Raw genomic sequence first — 6,000 nt, 5'->3', positions numbered from 1 at the left:
CATACTGTGCATACAGTAAATGGCCATGTATATATTTTTTACTTTATACGTGACTTAAGGTTAGAATAAAGAATTTTAATTTCTAAATGTCAAATTTCACATAGATAGACGTTTAAAGTTTTTTTTTAAAGTACTTGTAATTTTTTCCCCAAGTTTGTGTTTCATATTAAACTTTTTTTTCTGATTTTACAATTGGCAAGTGTGGGTGTATGTCAATGTACTTTGTCAATACATGAAGTGTATAAAATAGATGTTTATTTAATTTGTTTTACTTTTTGGAATTCTTATGTTCACTATTTTACTGTTTATCTGCGCTTTGAAAAAATAGTATGTCGTTGAATGTTTCAGTCCCATGTTTTACACCTTGCAAAACGTTTACAATATTTGTTAACATAACAATCAGCCAGTCTGTCTATCAACATTTTTGGTAAGATTAATCAAGGGGACCTAGATTCTTCCTGAAAAAAAATTAATCCATTAACAAAGACCAGACATGAAAGACAGTCACACATAACAAAGAACATAAAATAACCAAAATTATACATAAAAAGTAACAAAAGTAAAAGAGCAACTCGGACTCCACTATAAACTAGGAGTATGGACCAGGTGAACCGGTAGGGTAAGCGTCCTCTGATCTTCTAGAAACACTTGCCGAGATGCTGATAAAAGTCAAGTCCAGTGTAGTCGAAACTTGAAAGGAAAACTATGATACGATGAACAAATCAATTTTCATGGTGCAGATGGATACACCGTACATAAAGATCCACGAGTTCATGATGACGACCATAAAACTCTTATTGCGATGACTTCAATCATGTAGCAACGTAACCTAGTTCAAGAAGCCTATTTTACCTAGATATAAAAAGTCTACTTACTAACGGCAAGCTGTGAGATAAATCCATACGCAGGTGCTAAAGGGATGTTGCCACAGATGAAAGCAAAGTTGACAATAAGGAATGAAAAGTCATTGCATTTGTCAGAAAGTATGGTCAATAGTTTCCCTTTACCGTCGATCTCTAAGTGTAGGTCAAGATATGGGGCTGATTTCACAGTGACATGTATTCTTTATCTCCAGTTCTTTGGGGTAGATGCGATGTATCAAATCCCCGAAACTAGGGTAGTTGTTTAACAATAATACGTTATGTATAAAGCGGAATTGAGATTAAAAGAGTAATCAAGGGAACCAAGGTTATAGCGGTAATCAAAAGAATGTAATCCAGGGAAAAAGACCAGACATGAAAAACAGACACACACAACAAAGAACATAAAGTAACTAAAATCATACATACAAAGTAACAAAAGTAAATGAGCAACTCGGACTCCACTGAATACTGGGAGTCTGCGTAGTTTCGGCAAGCTCTGGCATAACGGATCTAGCTGAACGATGTTTCATCTTTCGGATCAGATAAGCTATAAAATCGGCTTCATAAGAGTGACGGAATAGGACAGCAAGTAAAAGAGCCCAATTTGTTCCCATTGGAATGTCGGCCGTTTGTGGCAAAACGCGTCCACCACATTGGACACATATGATGTTGATAAAAAATTCCAGCACTTGAAAACATCTTTTTTGGTATATTTGAAAGATGATTTAGAATTGTATTTTTTTTTTTATAAAGTATGAGGAATCTCTACCAAATAATACATATTTGTATCTAGGTGTACCGTCTCTTCTGGAGAGACAACAATATATAATGTTTTTGAGCCGAGAGTTTAACTGAGTATGGGGAATAGAAGTATAAAGAGATTAAAAATCATAGGTTTTAATGCTATTGTATTTTGATAATAATCTTGATTTTTTTCGAATTTTTCAGGATCCACAATGAATTAATACTATTACGGGAGTAACCAGTGACGTGGTACGACTGGAGAGCCTCTTTTACTGCTGTGAGTATAGAAGTCAAAAGTTTTGAAAGAGGTTTGGTGGTACAAATTTCTAGATTCAGCTTTGTAGCGTTGTTTGTATGGATTCTTGTTGAGTCAATGTATTCCAGTATATAGTAGATCACAACAATTATCTTCGTCTTTGGTAGAGAGATGACGATCATTTGAACAATTTATGAGCTAATATATCTTTTTTTTTAATTAGGCATTGTAATTGTGGGGATGTTAATGAAGTTTAATAGGAATGTTGGGCTTTCGATGTGCACAGAGGAATTTGATTATTAACAAAGGACTCCAAAAGGGGGGTACTTAATATTGTAAAAAAAACATATTGTTTCCTAAATTGTTCAAGTTATTTTCATACAATTGTATAAAAATTTTGGGCATTATATGTACATGTGCATAAAGAAATATGATATTATTCACATGAGTGAAAGGGATCTTATCTTATTAAGGACTTTAACACCATGTAACATGAAAGTCCATAGGAAGGAGGTAGATTTTCTCTTATGAGCTTGTTCACAATATGCCAAAATGTATGCTTAAATTTATTTTTAATTTTCCCATTGCTTCCAAAATTAGATATTGTGTAGAACATTTATCTTGTTTCTCTTTAAACTAGAAAACTATTAATATTTAAATCTCAGTTGTATAAACATACACGTGCATTAATGTAGAGTTAGTTATGGTGTCATGTCTGCTTGATAACAAAATAAGTATAAATTACATTATATATCATATACCTTATTTAAATCGTTCTCCTTGTTGCCATAATCTACAAATACGAACATTTACACACCAATACTTAGTTAAACTGTCGAAGAGTGTAATGTAAATGGTATTATTTCAACCCAATTAAAGCTCACGTTCTTCTTATGAAGTGTGGGGATCCAATACAAGTAAGGTAACTCCTCACATTTTGTTTCATTGTTGAGAAAAGACATAAAGGACTTGTGATTATTAGGGATTTCATCTTTGTCAAAAGTAGTCTGTTTGTACGTGGCATTACTTACGATGTTACTGTCCAAGCCACTTCCGTAATAAGGCAATTGAGGTAATGGGCTTTACAACCAAATACAATGTTATTTGAAGCTTGTCCACATGGTAGATGACATATTTCTCATGTAGTGATAAAAGGCATTCAAGTGCCTCACAACCGCTGAATACGGACTTGGGTCTTATTGACTCATTTCTGGAGATTGTCAATACCATTCCATAAAAACCATCGGATGGCACGTATCCGATCTGACAGGACTCGATTTCTGGTTCTTGGTCCTTTTCTCTCTTTATCCAGGCTCTGGCATAATTTTCAACAGAATATATTATAGCTTTGAAATTAAGTCTTCAAATAAGGTTGTGTGAGTGTATAACTTTTTTACAAATTATTATCACATAGCTATACTGTTTAAGCCATCAGATTATTTGATATCGCAGTTAAATATTTGATTTGTCCAAGCCCCGTACTTCGTGTTGCTTGAGAAGTGCTTACGTGGTGACACCTTTCGACAAGACAATAAAGGGAAGACAAAACAATACCCCAAAAATTACACTTGATTAATATATTTCTTCTGAACGTTAAGATTGCTATATGATTTTCTCAAGTAAATGTAACTGCATGACATTACCAGACATGATTTTTAGGATAACAATTAGAATTCGAATACACTTTAAATCAATTAGATTCCATCTAAGAAACTAACTCCTGGATATGTTTGTTTACAGACTCTATTTGGTATTTTTTTGTTTTGAAACATGACTAATAAGTGCCACGTTCCAAGATAGACTTGTCCCGTGTGTATAGTTTCAAAGAATGCTGAGGTAAATGAACTATGTTACGAAATTAATAAATGACATAAGTAAACATTTAAAATTCGCTCTTCACAAATATTAAAAAGTTACAGCAAATTAATGGAAAAGTAACATATATGCTTTGTCTAAAAGCGTCGAGTATTTATTTTCCTTTTTATAATCTCTCATTTCATTATTTTAGATATGACAGTATTCATGGGTGCGTTTTAAATGAACAAAAGAAATCTACAAAATATTAATACATGCCGGACAGTATTAGGGTGAACATTTCTATTTTGTGCCAAACAACACATGTGGTTTTTAAAATGTTAATGAAAACCAAAATATAGCTTTTGGTAAAATCAACAAGTAACGGTGTCTCCGTTCTATGCAAGAGGTTCTCAAAATTTATTTTTCTATATAGGAATGAAAAAAACATTGTAACTTTTACCGAAAAATATTATACAATTTAAATGCAATATATCTTTAAAAGCAGTACATGTACAGCTAACATTAGTGATTACTTGAAATTCAAAATTTCAAAATTAATTATGCCTTTTTTGCCTTGTTATTAATGTTATATAATCAATCTCGTCATCGTTTAAGCTTTTCCCGGATAAAATGGTGAAGATTTCATCTTGTAATGCAAATATTTACACACTTCAAAGATGAAAACATTGGTAAAGGAATCTTTTTATGTTAATGTGTAATATTATTGTTATGATTTATTTGGTCGAATTTTTCAATTTCGCTTAATTTCGGTTTTAATATTTGAAAATGTTCGTCTTTATTACTTTACGCAATTTTACTCTTACGAAACAAACACACTATTGTTTTTAATTTCTTTTATTTGTTAGTATTTCAGTTTTACGGGATTATTTTTATCTTTTTGAAGAAATTAATCTTGGAAGCCAGCTTTCCTTACAATTTGGAGATCAGTGTGGTCGTTGTTGTGTGTGTGTTCGTCATTATTTTAGTTTTGGCACTTATAAACTCCAAGGAACTCATGTTTACTTCAAAGATTCTCTGATCACAAACATGAAACAGCGAGTAGAATCTGGAGAAATAAATGAAGATAAGATGTTGAATATCAGCAAGGATGACAATACAGAAAATGAAGAGAGCATATATTCAAACAGGGAGGACTTTTTAATCTTCAAAATAAGACTAGTCAAAAAACGTTGATGAATTCTTATCAAGACCTTGAAAATATGAAGGGTGATACAACAGAGTATTTTAAATATATTCTTTCTACAGAATGTCGTAACGTCGCTCATGAATATCTTAAAGAAGAAATTACCAATCCGTGTGCTTATATTGGTGGGGGGGGGGGTAATATATACAGAAGTACCAGCCATGTGAATCACAACTTTATGTTTACATAGCTTTTTATAAACATTGAAAGGATGTTGTTTGGTGCTTGTATGCGATATTTTCCCAACAGAGCATTTCCCCTGTCCGCTACTTTCATTTTTGAACCCGTGTTGAGTAGTAGTCACAATTTAAATGTTTCCTAATTGATATTATTGATTTGTGGTTCCGTCGGACAACTTTGAAAAATGAAACATTAAAAGCAACCCAATTTGGGCTTGAAAAGCGTTATTTGTTTGTTCAAGTAATACGAAAATCTGCTCTTTAATAACATAAGTTATTTTTATTAAATCCCATTTCTTCTTTAAAATAATTTATATACAATTGCCTTTAAGTGCATTGTTTTGTTCCAATGTTTTATTTCCTTTTATAATTGTAATGCGGAATAAACCAGTTACTGTTATGTGAAACTTTTTATAGTTATATTTAAGGGGTTTTCAATAATTTATTGGTGTTCGTGGGCGAAAATATTGAATGGACTCATTTATTGTTTAGTAATTGTTTAAAAAATAATTGTTAAGTTGACAATGTTTACCATTGTGTTAGCAAACTACTTCTCAGCATTCCATTGATGATTCAGTGTGAGTCCCAAATATTCCCAAAATATGGATATTATATCCGTCCGTAATACATTCTATTATCATTCGTCAATCAAATATACAAAATGAATATCGGAAATTTTATATCAAACCTTAATATGTTTATGACGTTCCTTTGAATTTCACAAGAATTTGCAACATAAATTACACCTGATATACGAATCTCAGATTTTGATTTGTTTATAGCAAAATTATTTAAACATGTTTAAAGATTTCGGTCATTTTTGCAACTGCAGAGGAACATGCATTATAATATGTCTTTGTCACTTAGCCGTGATGAATGTTTTTATCACTAGGAGCCCCATTCCTCAATAATTCATTCGGACGTACTTTCATCGCTCAAAATTAGGCAACCTAATTC

The sequence above is a fragment of the Perna viridis genome, chromosome 10, assembly GCF_037379345.1.
Source record: "Perna viridis isolate PV_CMFRI_1.1 ecotype Kerala chromosome 10, ASM3737934v1, whole genome shotgun sequence".
Classification (NCBI taxonomy): domain Eukaryota; kingdom Metazoa; phylum Mollusca; class Bivalvia; order Mytilida; family Mytilidae; genus Perna; species Perna viridis.
The sequence above is the reverse complement of the archived record's forward strand: the minus strand, read 5'-3'. Positions refer to the sequence as shown.